At 39.2% G+C, this 19540-nt stretch overlaps 1 protein-coding gene across 1 annotated transcript in view; it reads left to right on the top strand.

Annotated features, from left to right (window-relative positions):
* Positions 1–5896: 5896 nt before the first annotated feature.
* Positions 5897–19540, top strand: part of si:dkey-82f1.1 (DENN domain-containing protein 2A) — a 162318-nt gene continuing 148674 nt past the window's right edge. Inside the window, exon 1 of the mRNA XM_034176045.1 lies at positions 5897–6270. The gene's annotated coding sequence lies outside the window, so the exon portion shown is untranslated. The remainder of the gene's footprint in view (positions 6271–19540) is intronic.

Below are 19540 nucleotides of genomic sequence, written 5' to 3'. Positions count from 1 at the left end.
TTTTCCTTACTACTGTCACCTGTGTGCTTGCTCTGGGGGTTGGTAAGGTTAGACCTTACTTGTGTGAAGCGCCTTGAGGCAACTTTGTTGTGATTTGGTGCTATATAAATGAAAATAAACTGAAATTGAAATTGAACTGAAATTCCATGAAATCACGGACTTTTCAAATAACAGATAAACAGCATTCATTAGAGCTCTGTCCAGCCATAAAAATAAATTTGGATGATCACATTTGAATGATTTCTTCCACTTGTAAAAGGCAGTATTTCCATCATGTTTATCATAGTTCATGTAACAGCAAACAAAAAAAAAAAATAGCACTACGTTTTACTTCCATGGGTGAAACTTGAATACCGCTCACATTTGGGAACCAGAAGACAGGATTTGACTTTCAGTCATGTGTTCTAAAATGTTCCTTACAAAACAGTCACCAGTCAAACACCTTCAAAAAGGAACAATGTAAATCCACTTTTCCTGCATTGGCAAGAAGGTATATTCTGCTTCCCCTTGGCATTTTAACAATGATATTTGTACTAGGGGCTTTTAAATTTAATTTAATTTTAGAAAAAAAAGGGGGGGGTTACGAAAATAATACTAAATAAATAAACAAAAACATGTTATTGTTTAAGGAAAATAAAAAGCACCATATGGAGATAAAAAATCATCACCAACATTTAAAGGGACTGCACGTTAGTGCAATGAGGCAGTTTTCTCTGCAGATGGAGACACATCACAGCAAGAAACTTTTTTCTTGTTTTTTGGCAGGCCATGGCAAGAAGAGGTGGATTAAAAGTAGCTAATGGTGCATTAAAAGTGTCAACAAAGACATAAGCTGTGTGGGTAGATATAAAGTGTAAGTGGAAACATTTGTGTAAAGCAGGCAGCTGTTGATCAGAGTTGGAGACTATTTGCCTGATCTTTTACAAAGTGCATTAAACCCTGTTTTTATTGCATGAAGGAGTCTTTGGAGCTGCTTATTGATTTGTGATTGCTGCAAAACAGTACGGGAATGAAAGACACACACACACACACACACACACACACACACACACACACACACACACACACACACACACACACACACACACACACACACACACACACACACACACACACACACTTGGTCATGCAGTGAGGGCTGACAACATCTCTGTTCCCACTTGTGTGTGTGTGTCACAGTGTGTGTATGTATGTCCCCTGGACAGTGGGCTCTGTACCCTCCCAGGATTTCAGCTGTATTTCTGACTCAGTAAGGTGAGTTAAATGCCAAACAGATGTTACCAGACCCTTCCTCCCACCGGCTCAGGTCAGGCGAGCAAGAGTGTTCAGATCTCTCTTGCATTTCAAAGGCAAGGTTGGGGTTTGGGGGTCAGAGGTCAGGGCAGTTGCTCATCTGAGGTGGTGCTGTGTCTGACACTGATAGTTGCTCAATGAAATGAGTTTTGGAATGCAGTTGTTTTGAAATCATTTCAAACCCCTTGTGCCACATGTGGAACTAACATATTATTCATATGGATTTGGTGAAATGAGGCTGTAACTACATATTATCTATAGATACAGTGTGTTCTTGGAGCGGTGCATCCATAGATGACACAGATTAGGACACCCTGGACAGGCCGCCAGTCTTTCACAGGGCTGACATACTGTATGTTGGCAGACAAATGCCTTCACACTGACTGACATATGGACAATTTAGAGTTACCATTTCACCTCACCTGCATGTCTTTAGAAGAGGGAAGAAGCCGGAACACCCGAAAGGAACCCGTGTAAACACAGGAAGAAAAAGCACACTTACCACATCTTTACCAAATGCCCAAACCACCTCAGCTGGCTGCTTTCAACAAGAAGGAGCAGCAGCTCTACTCTGAGCTCCCCACAGATGACCGAGTTTCTTACCTTATCTCAAAGGGAGACACAGGCTATTTTCCTAAGGAAGCCCATTTTGGCTGCTTGTATCCGCAATCTAGTTCTTTCGGTCATGACCCAACCCTCATGATCATAGGTGAAAGTAGGAATGAAAATTGATCAGTAGATCGAGAGTTTCACCTTTTGGCTCTTCCTTTTCGTCACAACAGTACGGTAGAGTGAATGCCATACTATCCCTGCTGTGCCGATTGTCCGGCCAATCACACGCTCCGTTGTCCCCTCACTCATGAACAAGACCACGAGGTACTTGAACTCCTTCAAGTACCTCATGGTCCTCGCTTTTGAAAATAAATAAATTGTAAATTGAAATTGAAAGGTAACATCAGTGTTGGGAAAGATACTTCCAAAAATGCAGTTATAGGTTAGTAGTTACTGTTATTTCAAAGTAATTATTTACATTACAATAGTACTGTCTTTGAAATGTAATGTGTTACATGACTTCTGCATTACTTTTCAGTAACTTTTGCCACAATAACTGCATAAGTAGGAATTGGCATTTACTGCAGCTCATTATTTGTTTTACCAGGTTAGTCTTATTGAGTCCCATCAAGACCTCTTTTGCAAGTGAGACCTGGACAATTATAAAGTTTACAATTCACTTAACCTGCATATCTTTAAATGTTTGAGGAAACCGTAGCACCCAGAGGAAACCCACACAAATACAGGGAGAACATGCAAACTCCACACAGAAAGCCCACAGGTGGGAATCAAACCCATGACCTTCTTGCTATGAGGCAACAGTGCTAACCACTAATCCACCATGCTGCCATTATAGATCCAGTGGAGGGCGATGTGGTGAAGCATTATGACTGTGTGCCCTTAAGGCTACTAACAACAATATAATTAATACAATTGGCAGAGTGACTGCTCAAGACGCAGTTCAAGTAAAAGTCACAGCCAGAATCACAAAGGATCAAAGTCTGGTAAAATTATGACAGAGATTTTGTGAATATTTCAAGTCTAGGCCAATTAATAAACACAATCAAGCTAGAGCTCACTATAATGTAACCTATAGCCTAAGGACATGGCAAAATACACAATCTTTTTCTTTTCTTTTCCATTCTTTTATTCTCTTTTAATTCAATAAGTTCACAGCATAAAGCTGGTATTCACAAAACTGACATGATGGACATAACTTATGCTTTATCATATCATATAAAGTGCACTTGGAGGATTAGCCCTCAGCCTCAAAGGATATCCCAACTTCACAAGAAGTTGGGATAAAATGATAATCATAGACTGCAACTGCTAAGAAATAAAACACAGGCTAAATATGTAAATATAGAAACCTTACTAGACCTCTTTGCCTATATATATATATATATATATATATATATATATATATATATATATATATATATATATATATATATAGACACACTTTTACATACATGGACTCTGTAGACATCTGGCAAAATTTAAATCATCTGAAAATGCAGATATTGATTTTTCAAGAGTTATTATTACCATAAGAACATGTGATTGCACAAAGTCATCTGGTCATAGCTGGTGGAGTTTCAGTCAGCTCTGCTGTGTACGCATGATTCAGTGGGGTCAGGCAAAATAGTCAAATCCAGTCTTGGTTTCAAAGTCAAGATGGTTCAAACTGCATTATTATGAATAATAATAATAATAATAATAATAATAAATTAAATATATTTTTTGAAGTAGTGGAATCTGGTTATTATTATTAGCATTATATGCAAGAACTGTATTTAAAGGGTCTTCAAAAATGGACTTTTAAGTAGTTTGGGGGGCTTTCCCACCCCTCAACCCTGTGGGTCCGTCCCTGCACGGTCTGGGTGCAACCTGTAGAACAGAGATGAAGAGAAAGAGGGTGCATTGGTTGTGTTTAAATTGGTCTTATCGGCTCTGCGAGTCCACACTATCAAACAGCAAGACAGATGCACGCTGTTGATAAAAAAAAAAGACTTACTGCATGTTTAAAGCTAAACAGTGCATTCATCTATTTTTAAAAGATGCACAGTGCTGTGTGTTGATGCCTGCGGCAAACACTGTCTGCTCACTCTACCTCGCAGATGAAAGTGAGAGGAAGTGCGAATTTTTTTTTTAGTAAATCAAATTTAACTGACCAATACAAACCAGTCTTTTTTCTAGCCGATTCTTATTGGATTTGACCAATTTTGATCTATTCATCAACAGTGCATACAGCAGATTTATCAATGCAGCTTTTTGAAGAAATCAGTGTGGAAAATCTGCACTCCACAGTCCAACACAAGGCTGTTTTAGCAGGCTGCATTTTGCCAAAGGTCTCTCAGTGTTGGTGATTTTTTATAAAAGCAAAATCCCACAATATTTCAGGTTAAAAGTGTGTTGTAATGTGCATTACTGAAATATGCAACAAGTATAATATTACTGAAAAATTATTAGTGATGACTTATATTACTGTAACTGCATTATTTTTGTAATGCGTTACGCCTGTCACTTAACATCTGAAAAAAATGTGTTCTCCTGAAGAGTGTGGCATGCCTATTATGGGATTTATGATTTCCAGAAGAGATTTAAACAGGTCAGCGAATGATGGGTCTTTGAACTGCACACACACACTGCCATATGTCTGGTCTGAGCCATGCTAATCCACCTCTGGCTCCCCCGGTGCATAGTTACTGCACACCAACCTGCATTATACAAGTATTACAATTTCAGCCTGTACTTTTAACTTTTCATCAAAGTGACTGAGCAGCCAAATCCACATTCAAGTACAAGCCCAATTTCAATGAAGTTGGGACGTTCTGTGAAATGTAAATAAAAACAGAATACAATGATTTGCAAATCCTCTTCAACCTATATTCAATTGAATACACCACAAAGACAAGATATTTAATGTTGAAACTGATCAACTTTATTGATTTTGTGCAAATATTTGCTCATTTTGAAATGGATGCCTGCAACACATTTCAAAAAAGCTGGGACAGTGGTATGTTTACCACTGTGTTACATCACCTTTCCTTCTAACAACACTCAATAAGCATTTGGGAACTGAGGACACTAATTGTTGAAGCTTTGTAGGTGGAATTCTTTCCCATGCACACATGCACACACACAGAGGGCCACTTGGCTATTATAATGTAGATGAACCACAATAACAACATTTAAACCCCCAAAACCCCAAACTCCCATGGTGCATTGCAGCACAATGCCCATTGTTCACTGTTGTTAGCTAATATCGTAGATTTCTCCAAAAATATTAGTCCTATTAACTTTTGGTTTTCGCAGTGTTCATCCTTGACCCAAAATACATAAGCATACCAAATGGCAAATGTTAACTCTCCCCAGTTTCTCTGTGATCAAAGCCATACACAGGCATGCACACAGAGGCCATTAGATAAGAAGAAGAAGAAGAAGAAATGAGAAAATCTAACAATGAGTGAAATATCAAAGATCTTTCAATGACAAACTTCATTATCAAAGTTGGTAACTACGTATCTGTTGACTGGTTAAATGATTAATTGTAATCTTGTAATTTATCATAAAGATCCCATAATACCGGCCTGCAACATGAGACACTTTTCATAATTTTGCAAGCCTGGACGTCTTTGCAGTTCTCTTTCTCCATTCAATTTTTTTTACTGAGCAAGGGTGAGTGACCCCTACAAGACCAAACCGTGTCTGTCTTCCAGCTCTGAGTCTTTGTTGTTGTTGTTGCTGCTGCTTCCAGGCTCCTGAAGGAGGCTTTTATTCAAGTATTCAGTTGTACTTGGCTTTTCCTGCTCTTTTTAAACAGGGCCCTCTGTGACCTGGCAACTTAGGGATCCAATCTCTTTTAGCCAGCTGTAGATCAGTTCAGTGTGGAGGAGGTGTGGGGAGGGTGATGGTGGAAAACAGAGAGGGAGGAGAAGGGAAGGAGAAGGAGGAAAGAAGGTAGGAGGGGGGCTTAGAAAAGAGGGGTGGGAAAAGTTTGGGGAGAGAGAGAGAGAGAGAGAGAGAGAGAGAGAGAGAGAGAGAGAGAGAGAGAGCAGGAGTGAGTGTCATTGAAAGGAGTGAGAGCGAGTGAGTGCATGTTTAAAAGTGGAGAGAGAGCTTTAAAGATTTTAGCCCACAGGCTGCACAGGAGGAGGGATTCCCCCAACTTTTTGCCTTTTTCATACTTTTTTTTTTTACTTGGAGCTGTGTTATTTTTTTGTTGTTTGTACAGACAGAGAATATGTACAGTGGGAGCAGTTGGAGGCAGGAGTAGAAAGGAGAGAGGAGAGAGGCAAAGGCCACAGACTTCTCTCAAGGAAAGAGACCATGCAAGTGGATGCTGTCTCCTCCAGGATCTCATTCCACAAAATGACAAAGGACTCCCGGAGCACTTTATCAAGGCTCAGCCCCCCAAGAAAGGTAAAGTCAAGAGAGGAAAGTATAAAGAAATGGGTTTGTTTGTGTGGAAAGTGGGATTCAAAGCCTGATCGTGATTTGTACTGAGTCTTGGCTTGCAAGAGGAACAGTTTTTAATGTGCATTTATTGGGTTTTACTATGTGCAGAACAAAACAACCGTGTTTAGTGTGTGTATGTGTGTGCGATTGTCACCAGCTTCAACATTTGTTGCTCTCAGGACATAGGTTTGTATGAAGACTTGTGCATTACATATAGTATATTCTCCAGGTCGCACACATAGATTTTTATTAACATGTACATTCTGAGCGGACCCCAGTTTAGCGGTGAGCATGAGGTTGTCTTCCAACCAAAAAGTTGGGGGAGTTGAAATTCTGGTGAATACGGTTTGCGTGCTTGAGTCCTTGAACATGATACTAAAGCCCAGATTGCTTCATGCTGGGGGAATCTACAGGTGGTCCCCACGCTGTAGCACCACTCTGTTGGGAGGATGGGGGAAGCCTTTCAGGTCGAGTGGAGTACTTATACCACCAAAAACCCCAGGGTGAGACTCTTAAGGTCTGATCCCCAGAGACATGTGGCAATCACAATGTGTGATGGTCAGTAAATGAACAGATATGCACTGTGGCAGTGTGCTTCGTGGTTAGCACTCTTACGTCATAGCAAGAAGGTTGTGGGTTCAGGTCCAAAAGCTCAGTTCCTTTTATGTGTGGAGTTGGTATGTGTTTCCTCTGCTGTCCTAGTCTCATCACGCATAATGAATGGACAGAATTATTGGTCTTTATTTTAAATCGGTCTTTATTTTAAATACAGAATTTGAAACATCTTCACAAATAATTGTAAATAACCCAATTTTGTTTAATCACAATTTTTTTTTTAACTGTTCAGAGTGAGTTAACAACAACCAAACAAAATGCTTCTATATCGTGAAATAAAAAAATACTGACATAAATATGAAGAGTTCAGATACAAAACCCAGGAAGTACTTTTTTAAATGGAGAAAAATGCAGTTGAAAATGGAGATCTAAAGGAAACCATATGCATGCACTGCATGAGGCAAATGGTGGTCACACCAGATACTGACTGGTATCCCCCCCCCCCCCCAATAAAACAAAACTGCACCTTTCAGAGTGGCCTTTTATTGTGGGCAGTCTAAGGCACACCTGTGAACTAATCATGGTGTCTAATCAGCATCTTGATATGGCACACCTGTGAGGTGGGATGGATTATCTCAGCAAAGGAGAAGTGCTCACTATCACAGATTTAGACTGGTTTATGAACAATATTTGAGGGAAATGGTGATATTGTGTATGTGGAAAAAGTTTTAGATCTTTGCGTTCATCTCATACAAAATGGGAGCAAAACCAAAAGTGTTGCGTTTATATTTTTGTTGAGTGTAATATATAAGATATACCTTACTGAATTTTCATGTAACATTTCATGACATATCACAAAGTAATAGATTAAATCCCTTTTCATGATGCCATCACGAACTGGCTTGAGATCAGGTTGCAATGTTACATTTCTATCTGATGCCTCCTTCAACAGTTCTTTCTTTGTGATACCGATGTTCTGAAGGAACACAAGTTCAACTGGGATCTTCTTCTATTTCTGTTTAATGGACCGTACATTTGTTTGTGGTATCACACATCCTTTCAAGAAGGTTCCTACAGATGAAGTAGACTTGTGGAGGTCCAGTGTTGTGCTCCATAAGCCTTGATTTTCTTTTTCCTGCTTTAACTGCAAGAAAGAATTAGCACTTCTAGTATAACCTTAAATACAGCCAAAGGCTCCTCAATTGAACCCTAATTATGGCAATTAGTCATTCAGAAGCTTTTAAAAATAAATCACTTTCTGTAATTTTCTGTGCTGTTTTGTGTGTCATTGATCTTGATGTATGCTGACCTACTGAAAAGTTTGCATTGTGAAGAAAAGCTGAAATTAAATCTCATCTCCTATTTTTTTTTTAATTCATAAAATAATAATATAGTAATTGTAACTGACTTAACAAATAACAGTGTTTGACAGAATTGATTATGGGCATTTGGGCAAAATTACCAAGGTGTATGTAAACATATCTCCACAACTCCACATTTTGTTTCACACATACAGTGCATCTAGAAAGTATTCACAGCGCTTCACTTTTTTTCACATTTTATGTTACAGCCTTATTCCAAAATGGAGTAAATTCATTTTTCCCTCAAAGTCTATTCACAACACCCCATAATGACAACATGAAAAAGCTTTTTTTTAATGTAAAATTATTAAAAATAAAAAACTAAGGAGTCACACGTACATACGTATTCACAGCCTTTGCTCAATACTTTGTTGATGCACCTTTGGCAGCAATTGCAGCCGCAAATCTTTTTGAATATGATGCCACAAGCTTGGTGCACCTATCTTTGGGCAGTTTTACCCATTCCTCTTCGCAGCATCTTTCAAGCTCCATTAGGTTGAATGGAGAGTGTCGGTAAGAGAGAGAGTTGAGTTTGCAAAAAATTGTTTTGGGGGAATAAGATTTGCAAATATTGAGTTTTTGGGAGGGGAAGAAGAGCTTTCTTTTTTGTTTGATTTTTTTTGGGGGGGGGGTAAGGTTTGCCATTTTTTTATATTTTGGTCTTTTGAGGGAGGGGTTGTAATTTTTTTAATTTTAATTTTATTTATTTATTTGGTTTGTTTTTGCTTTTGGGGAGATAAGGTTTGCAAATCTCATTTTTTGGTGTGTGTGTGTGGGGGGGGGGGGGCATGACATTTGTAAAAACAAAACTGTTTTGGTGAAACAAGCTTTTAAAATTCTTTTTTGGGGGAGTGGAGATGACATTTATAAATTTTTGTTTGCTTTTGGGAAGTGGAAGTAATAAGTTTTGTAACGTGATAGTTGATCTGTTTCATTCATAAGTGCTTCTTCACACATAACACGATTTAACTTGACTAGCGCACAAAGAAGGAATTGCATGCCAATTGTGAAAAATCAGAACAACCTCCAATGCCTCATACATATGTCGCTACTGCCTCCATCACCCCACACACCTGTTGCTACAACTATTTGCGCACACCAGCGGCTGAAAGACAGAATGTGCCCTGTGAGAGCCCATTCAATCCCTCTCGCGGCAGGTGTCGGCCAAATTCCAGGTGACACACCTGAACATCTAACACCGCTCGCTTGGCACTTAGGAAATGTGTGGCCATTCGCGCTGTTAGCATGAAAACAGTCAGCAGACAATAACTTTCGAGCTGGATATGAAATTTGTCCTAGTGTCCCCGCGACTGTGAAGTTCCCAAGTATACATGTGACGTGCAAGAGTGTTGACTCCCCCCACAACATGTGTGCGTGTGTTTTGCATGCTCCCCCCGCACTCCCGCAACACATAGCATGCATGTATTTCACAGCAGCTATTGACATCTCTGGTCCTGGACATCACAGTTGCAGAACACGTACCGTGTTTTGATGGACATGCACGTGTGTGTGCTAGCTGTCCTCACGTGGAAATACATAAAACCATATATCGCTTTTGCAATAGGCTGGAGAGCGTGCACAGTGCACATATTGACAGGATGCCCCAGGTGAGCTCTGTTCCACATGACGTGGTGTCTGATCTGCAGTGTGCCGTCCACAAGACACACGTGTTGGGCTGGAAATGCATGCGGGGCTGGCTGGACACGCCAGGTTCAGCAGATGTGGACATGATAAGAGCAAACTGCTTCATTCATGTCATTTCATGACTGTACATCTGTGGCCATGGGTCATCTACAGAGGAACAGATGGTTCATACTTGTATTGCCCGCTTGATAAGAGGGATTCAATAAAATCCAGTGTTTTTTAAATGGTGTGTGTGTTTTTTTTTTAAATATGCACATCGCGTTGTTGATTTCAGGCATTTTTCTGCACCTTTTACAGGCCAATGATGGTAGCGCAGTGATAAATTTTCTGGCTGGCAATCAGAGCTTTTGTAAATTGCAGGTTTGAATCCCAATGCTTTCCTTGTTCACTCATACGAGCTGTTCCGCTGTGATTCGTCCTGATTTGTACGATGTGTGAAGGGACCCTAATATTTGAGCAGTATTTCAGTTGTTGTCTCTCTGGCTCCAGTTAAAGTTTATCTGAGTAGCTTTTTTCAGACTGTCTGCACTGAGTCCATTACTGTTGTCTGCATGCAGTCATATAAACATGCACAAGTGAGCACTTACACCAGAATAGACAATAACTCTTTCTGCTTGCTAAATAGAAATATAGAGGGCAGAAATGTTGTGGTGACCTTTTGGATAGGAGTCAGAGTGCATGCTTACACCGTCACATTCCACATTAGAGTGAAGACAAGATAAGTAGATGGACATTCTTTGCTGGAAACAAAGACCCGACTTCATGCAAATTCTCAGGACGGGTATTGTGAGGAATCAGGTGGGCAGGAGGACAGAGGGGTTCAACTTTAGATGCTTTCAGCCTTTTGAGGATTTGTTTTCAGTGTATTGGTCATGTGGGATTGAAACAGTGCATTCTGGTTTAAAGGGGTCACCTGGCAGCTGCAGTCACTGAAACTATGGGTTTTTTCCACTAATGAGGGATCCACATAGTGATTTGGTTTGGAAAGGATTTAGTTCAACTTTTCACTTTGGACAAAAACTATTTTAGTTATTCCTCTAGTGGGTTAGAATGCTCACACCGTCATGGGCAAAACAGCTATCCAAAGTAAAGATGGGGCAAGCTAAAATCATTGCAGTAAATCACTTGTTGTTGCCACTAAATCAATTTATATAGAACATATATATACGAGGTCTGTCCAAAAAGTAACGGACCTTTTTATTTTTTCAAAAACTATATGGATTTGAATCACGTGTGAAGCCATGCGTAAGTTTTTCCACGCCTGTCGGTTGCGTCATTCGCCTGTGGGCAGGCTTTGAGTGAGCACTGGTCCACCCCTCCCGTCTGATTTCTTTTGTCTGAGAACTTGCTGACAGACTGCCGCTTTGCTCCATGAAATTTTTTTTAAGAAACTGTTAGAGACAGGCAGTTGGAAACCATTCGATAGATTCAGTTGGATATCGGTGAAGATTCTGTCGGTGTCACGTGGATTATGGACTGTTAAAACCTTTTTAAAGACAGCCCACAGCGGCGGAGGGCGCGAGGCGCGTCGAGCGGCCATCGACAGACTGGATTGACCAGATCATTTCTAAACTGAACGCTGTGTTGATCCGGGACATCATGTGACTAACAGAAATGGCAACAGAGCTGGAGATTTTGTAATGAAAGACGTGCGGAGGATTTCGCACGTCGGCACGAAGCAGCTCAGGACACGCAGAAAAAAAAAAAAACACCTCTGTGTTGGAAACATTCAGAAGATTCAGACGGCTTTCGATGGCTTTCAGTTGAGTGAGTATCCGAGAAATTGTGTAACAGCTGGACATGCCCCAACATGTCCTGTGAGACTTCCAAGACAGAGGTGTTTTTTTGCTGCACGTCATGAGCTGCTTCGTGCCGACGCGCGAAATCCTCCGCACGTCTTTCATTACAAAATCTCCTGTAACAGTGGAATGTGCCACAAAAGTGCTATGTCCAGCTCTCCTGCCATTTCTGTGGTAGTCACATGATGTCCCGGATCAACACAGCGCCCTCCGCCGAGCGCTCTCCGCCGCTGTGGGCCGTCTTTAAAAAGGTTTTAACAGTCCATAATCCGCGTGATGCTGACAGAATCTTCACCGATATCCAACTGAATCTATCGAATGGTTTCCAACTGCCTGTCTCTAACAGTTTCTGAAAAAAAATTCATGGAGCAAAGCGGCAGTCTGTCAGCAAGTTCTCAGACAAAAGAAATCAGACGGGAGGGGTGGACCAGTGCTCACTCAAAGCCTGCCCACAGGCGAATGACGCAACCGACAGGCGTGGAAAACTCACGCATGTGCACGAAGGTTCAAGCTTGGCTGATGCAGTCGCACGTGATTCAAATGCATATGGTTTTTGAAAAAAATAAAAAGGTACGATACTTTTTGGACAGACCTCGTATAATATATATATATATATATATATATATATATATATATATATATATATATATATATATATATATGTATGTATATGTATGTATATATATATGTATATATATATATATATATATATATATGTATATATATATATATATATATATGTATATATATATATATATATATATATGTATATATATATATATATATATATATATATATATATATATGTGTGTGTGTGTGTGTGTGTGTGTGTATAAGCAGGCTTTGTTTTTGGTAAAGCCACACACCACATTCTTAACACAAGTAGTTTTATTCAAAACCTCTAAATAATAATAACTGACATCAGTGCAACAGGTCCACATACATTTGAATTTCAAATGTGCATGTGTACATGTACACACAAATTGTGACATTGTAATTTGTAAATTAAGATTTCCTTGATGATACCATAGTGGAATTTAGTCAACAAAATGAAATTTCAACAGTGTTCAACAGAATGTAATTTAAAAGAATGGTGTAAGGTGCAATTGCAAAGTGACCTGTGGAGTTGACAGTTGTGAAAACAAAACAAAAAAACAACAAAAAAAATCAAGTAATTAGAAGGTAGACACGAGCAGCCTGTTTTCATTAAGAATTCAGCAATCTGATGGTCTGGGGAGAAAAGCTATTGAAGAACCCTCGTGGTCCAGCACCGAATGGTGCAGAGCCTCTTTCCATTTTTTAAGTGATTAATTAAGAGGACATATTGGGTTTTATTTATATATTGCAGAAAACACAAAAAAACAAACAAACAACAACAACAACAACAACAAAAACAAGAAAAGTAAAGCTTATTAATTCTGAGTGTATACTCACCACACCAAGGTCTGTCAACCACTGACAGTGGTTGACAGATAATATAAATTTACTTTGAGGTTCATTTGTAACCATTTTTGGAAAAATGATGCATTCTGTAGTAGATGTAATTGCATACAGCAATATGTAACCAAAGAAAAGAGACTGACACTTCCACATTCGTACACCTTGCACCCCATACAGTTCAGACCGATTTAAAATATGATGCATATTATGTGGTTTATATGAAAGAGCTTAAAGAAAATTTAATGTATTTATTTATTATAAAAAATGGATGCACATCCTCTGGGCCACTGGGATAGGCTCCAGCACCTTACGACCCTGAACAAGAACACATGGATTTAGAAAATGCTTGAAAGACATCCTTTGTCCTACAGTCTTCAGTTCATTGGGGGTTTTTAATTTTCCCTTTGGAACATCCACCGTTCTTTTGACATCCAGCAATTTTCAGAGAATTACCTCCTAAGGAAATAAATAAATATAAATAGGACATTTTGCCATCTTTTGCTCATACTGCAGACAAATTACAATGTCCAAAAGCCAGAGTTTACTTGGTGTGGATCATTAAAGCCCCGTTTACACATAGACGGTAAGAGCTCCCGGAAGCGTCCTGGAAGAGCTTTTGGCTCACACGCCGTTGTTAACGCCGGCAGTAGGGGGCGTGGCTTAGTTCCGGCTTTACCGGGACTCGTCGAAAAAATTATTCAACATGTCGAATAATTCCGGGAGCGCTCCCGGAGACCTCCCGTGACAACAGCGACAATGAAATGCAATTGATACTTTTTAATCACCGTTTCATCCTGCCGCTTCCTGTAGTGCTGCAGTTCTCGTCGCGCCGCGATGACCAATCAGAGACTGAATATGTAGTGACGTGGAGATGTCTGGAGTTTGAAGATGTGAACATGCCCTGTATCTGGTAGCAGCCTGTGAGCAGGACTTATGTCTTGTCCTTTATTTTACAATCATGACAGTTTTTGGAGCGAGCAGCAGCACCACAGCAGCGTGGAGCGGAGTTTTTTATTATTTTTATTTTAAATGCGTGTGCGTGCGAATTGTCCTGGAGATTATTTTGCTTATTAGCTACACAGCTGTATAATAAAGCAAATGGTGACTGGCTTCTAAACACAATTATGACAGAGTTGTTTTGGGGAAAGAGCAGAGGAGCAGCCCCCGCAGCAAACAGCAGCAGGGAGCGGAGTTTCTTTTTTCTTTCTTTTTTTTTACATGCGCGCGAGCGAATCGTCTGTAGAGAATATTTTATTAATTAACTACACAGATGTATAATAAAACAAATGGTGACTGGTTTCTAAACACAGTTATGACAGAGTTTTTTGGGGGAAAGAGCGAGGAGCAGCGGAGTTTCTTTTTTTCTTTCTTTTTTTTTACGTGCGCGTGCTCCGCCCCTTTCCACCGCGAAAACAGCCGGAACTACCGCGAACTTCGGTCTACGCACTACTCGCCGACAAAACCGTCTGTGTAACCTGGGCTTAAGTCAGATTGCAGATGGATGCAATCTGACTTCATGCTATGCTCTAGACACTATTATTTCCTTATATATATACGCAAACACTGACATCTACAGGGACTGAATGTTGGACATAACGCCTTTAAATAACATCTTTAATATGTATAAACCACACAAGTGTCTCATGTTATAAACTTATCTTTTCACTTTGTCCCTCCATCAGTAATTGCAATAATTGCATACTGATCCAGAATGGTCTGACTGATCAAGATGTTGCAATCTGATATTTAATTCACAGGACGAAACAAAATAGTGTCTTCCTGATCTTGGTTTTACATCATTATACAAATAATGAATGTTTATGAGTTCAATGGTATGAATATTTCATGAGGTGAAAGCTGGAGCAAACCATTCAACATACAAAGCACCAATCAAATGACAAGGATCCACTCAGCTGTTACATAATATAGTTTAACATACATAATAAGTAGAAACATTTCTAAAGCAAATACATTTGCATGTATTTATTTGACATTAAATAATGGCTGAGTGGATCCTTGTCATTTGATTGGTGCTTTGTATGTCACGTGACATTCGTCATTTGCGTTGTGTTGCATTTAGCGTGCAAATATGGTTCCATTTACAGTGCAAATTTGGTTCCATACATTTTTTACCATTGCACGATGCGAACCCCGCCCACACACACACTAGTGGGGGCGGCGTTTAGCTAAACATGGTGGAGTTTTGTTTTGCTGACGGACGACGATTTGAACGAGCTAATTGACGGTGCTAATTCTTCTAACACACACACACACACACACACACACACAAAGCCAGATCCACTACGCCGTAAACCTTCTGGAGGCATGAAGAGCTGTTAGGATGTAAAGCTGGACAAAAGTCTGACGCGATTTTTCACTGGACTGAGGAAGTACACAGTCTTTTTTTTGGTGGGCGGGGGTGGGAGTGGGGAATATAACAGACTAACTGTTTTTCCAAGTTGACTGAGAACAATTTTAGACTCATATTTAAAGTTTGTGTTAGACTGTTGATGTCAAAACACCACACCAAAATCTAAGTCCCTTTTCTGTTGTTTATAAATTAATATAATATCAAATGACAAGCATCTATTTTACCCGTTATATAAAACAAATAATGAATGTTTTTACATTCTTTAAATGGAATGAATATTTAATTTGGTGAAAGCTGGAATGTATCATTCAACTCGGCTTCGTCTTGTTGAATGTAACATTCCGTCTTTCACCTTATGAACTATTCGTACCATTGAACTCATAAACATTCATTATTTGTATAATATTACATGTACATAATACAATTTGACAAAGGGTAACACAAAAACAAATTACTTTTTTTCCGCTGTGGTTCTCAGAAACAGAAGAAAATACAACAGGTAAAACAGCACAACAAAACAAAAAAAATACAGCACATTTAATCGTAGCATTTTCTGCATTGTTACAACATTAGCACACCAGTTAGCTTCCAGTACTGCCTAAAAATGAAATATTACAGGCTGCAAAACAGCCAGTTATGAAGCCAGTTTCACTGAGACCAAACATCACACAAACGTATGTTGAAAATAGTTCTGGGGTATTTTTGTTTAATAATTTACGCTCAGTCAACATTAGCATGCTATCTTTAGCTTAGCAGGCTTAAAGTCTCGCTCACACCGCGAGCATAAAATAAAACCAACAGTGCTAATTTCTGGTTCGTCTTGTTGAGAGACAGTAGTAAAAATACTTACCCAGTGTATTGATATCATAAAGTCTCACATTTCTTCAGCTTTCACATAACAGGTCTCTTTGTTACGGTGTTCCGAACTACGATCCTACAGCCACTGAGTCATCATGGGTCATCCTAAATATCAAACACTCCGATATTGTTCCCAGGCTATCTTTGTTCACAAGAGTGTCATCACATCCTTGAACCTCTCACACACTGGAACCACCATTTCAAAAATATTGCCACATTTCTTTAACAGTGCTAATCTGGGGCAGCCCGATGTCGCGCTGGACGTAAAACATACATGAATATTTGAAACTGAGTAAAGTCATCAGTAGAGGGGAATGAAAGATGGGATTTTGGTGCTGTTCCTGAACTAGCAGAGAAGCTCCATTTAATTATCATTTACAGCCTCATGTGCTTTTCATATGATCCTAAATGAACGGCTTCAGTCAGTCAATAGGAGTTTTCCTGAGTTAATTAACATTCCTCCTGTCTGTCTTGGCATTGTATTTGTTTAAAAGCAGCACGGCTGAGAGTTTATGCAGGCTGGCTGTCTGTAAAGAGAAGCTTTATGGAGTTTCAGATAAAGAGACAGGGACGACCTGTCTGCTAGTCAGCAAGCTTGTAATAAGCGGCCTGCTATCTTATGAAGAGGCTCCGGTGTGGAGCCAGTGTGTGTTTGTGTTATCACACACATAATGGTCTGTCAGACTGGATCAGTTGCTTATATTGTAAAGTCCAGGGTAGAGGGGAGCAGTATGATGTGCAGCGATGTAGAAAAGTGGTTATTTGTGACCTTGCAGTCATCACTGCAAATACTTACTCTCTCTAGTCTTAATATTCTGTTGTGTGTTTAATTTTACAGTCATTCTTATACCATTTTACAGCGGTGCACTTTAATGCATGCAGGAATATTGTTTGTGGTCCTGTGTGTCTGTCCATCTGTCAGTGTTTGACCAAAATAATTCAAAGTGTTTTTAATTCAGTTTGAGCCAAACCTGGCAGAGTGATGGAGGGGTTAGCCAAGGACAAAGTGATTTGATATTGGGAAACATCGGTTAAAAGTCAAAGTTACAGGCCAATGTCAAAGTTTGGACCCTAGAATCATAAATAGGGGAATGACTATTCTGAGGTAGGGGTAATTCTAGATTTAACTATACTTGCAGTTATTCTCATTTTAATTTTTTTTTTTTTTTGTATAATCAACATGTGTTGCATATCAAAAATTTTCACATCAGTCTCAGCTTTCAGAATACGTATTACATATGTGTCAAAAGCACTGTATGTAGAAATATTTTGGTTCCAAATTTGAAAATATGAGATGCATTTTTGGAAAATTCTTAAAATCTTTACTGATAATGCACCTTTATTCATGTGGACAAAGTGTTTTTGGTGCCAGGAATGGGCTCACCAAAGTCTTTGGCTTACAAAAGTAGTGCAATATATGAAGGAAATTGTGTACCAGTTTAAATAAATAAAAAATAAATTCAATCATTACTTCCAGGTATGTTTTCTATCTTCACTCTATGCAGAAATGTCATCAAATATCTGTCAGTGTCACAAAAACTGTCCATTTGCTCCATTGAGTGGGGATTGTAAATCCTGCAAAAAGAAAATAGCCCATCCACATGTTTTTAACAATGGTCTTCTTTGTCTGTAGGACAAAATATTTAAAGTAAAAATGTATTTTCAGGCTGACAGGACCTCTTCTATTTCTTTTTTTTTTTAGCATTAATGAGTGTTTAAAGGCAGTATGAATTCATTTGCCTCCTGAAGAGAGCGACGGTGCCCTCTGAATGAGCATGTTAATGTGGCAGAGAGAGTGAGAGGAACAGATTCATATTAACTTCTCTGGGCTCTAGAATTGGCTGTAAGACAAATACCGTGTAGAACAGGGATTGAAACTAGAGGTGACACTGTAATTTCAGGAAGTGAAGTGAAGTCTCTGAGATGTTCCGTTACTGATTTATTTATAAGATAAGATAAAACTTTATTGATCTCACAGAGGAGAAATTCACATCTTACATCAGCTCTTAAAAAAACACAAGATGGGTGCAAGTAGAGGAAAATGTTCATCAAGCAGCGTGTGCAAGGATAAGCAACAATACTTGTAACAGTACACGACATAAGAAAGTGAGGTAGAAATAGAATATGTATGTGTATATATATATATATATATATATATATATATATATATATATATATATATATATATATATATATATATATATATATATATATATATATATTTTTTTTTTTTTTTTTTTTCCAATTATTTTCATTTATATAGTGCTAAATCACAACAGAGTTGCCTCAAAGCACTTCACACAGGTAAGGTCTAACATTACCAAACCCCAGAGCAACAGTGGTAAGGAAAAACTCCCTCTGAGGAAGAAACCTCAAGCAGACCAGAGTCAAAGGGGTGACCCTCTGCTTGGGCCACACTACAAACATAAATTACAGAACAATTCACAGAACAATTCACGGACGAATATACAAGAAATGCTATTGGCACACAGGACAGGAGGATCACCAACACAAATACAACTTCCATCTCTGGATGGAGCTGCACCTTAAACAGAGAGAAAAAACAGAATCATGCATCAGAAAGACAAAAAAAAATACTGTATAATTTGCCAGCATTAAACAACAAGAAAAACAGAGAAATACTAAGGTGATTGCCGGCCACTAGCCCTAAACTTCACTAAAAGACCCAGAATTTAGGTAAAGTTGAGGCCGTGGCCCGCTCCAATTACTAATAAATGAATTAAAAGAGTAAAAAGCGTAAAACAAAACTGTACCAGTATGCTAGCCATATGAAAGGGAAAATAAGTGTGTCTTAAGTCTGGACTTGAAAGTCTCCACAGAATCTAACTGTTTTATTGACACAGGGAGATCATTCCACAGAACAGGGGCACGATAAGAGAAAGCTCTGTGACCCGCAGACTTCTTATTCACCTTAGGGACACAAAGTAGTCCTGCACCCTGAGAACGTAAAGTCCGGGCCGGTACGTAAGGTTTAATTAGGTCAGCTAGGTAGGGAGGTGCCAGTCCATGAATAATTTTATAGGTTAGTAGCAGAACCTTAAACTCTGATCTCACTGGGACAGGAACCCAGTGAAGGGATGCCAAAATGGGTGTAATGTGGTTGAACTTTCTGCTTCGTGTCAAAAGTCTGGCTGCAGCATTTTGAACCAATTGGAAACCCCTAATGCTATATATATATATATATA

The sequence above is a fragment of the Thalassophryne amazonica genome, chromosome 8 (genome assembly GCF_902500255.1).
Source record: "Thalassophryne amazonica chromosome 8, fThaAma1.1, whole genome shotgun sequence".
Classification (NCBI taxonomy): domain Eukaryota; kingdom Metazoa; phylum Chordata; class Actinopteri; order Batrachoidiformes; family Batrachoididae; genus Thalassophryne; species Thalassophryne amazonica.
This window is presented reverse-complemented; position numbering and strand designations above follow the sequence as displayed.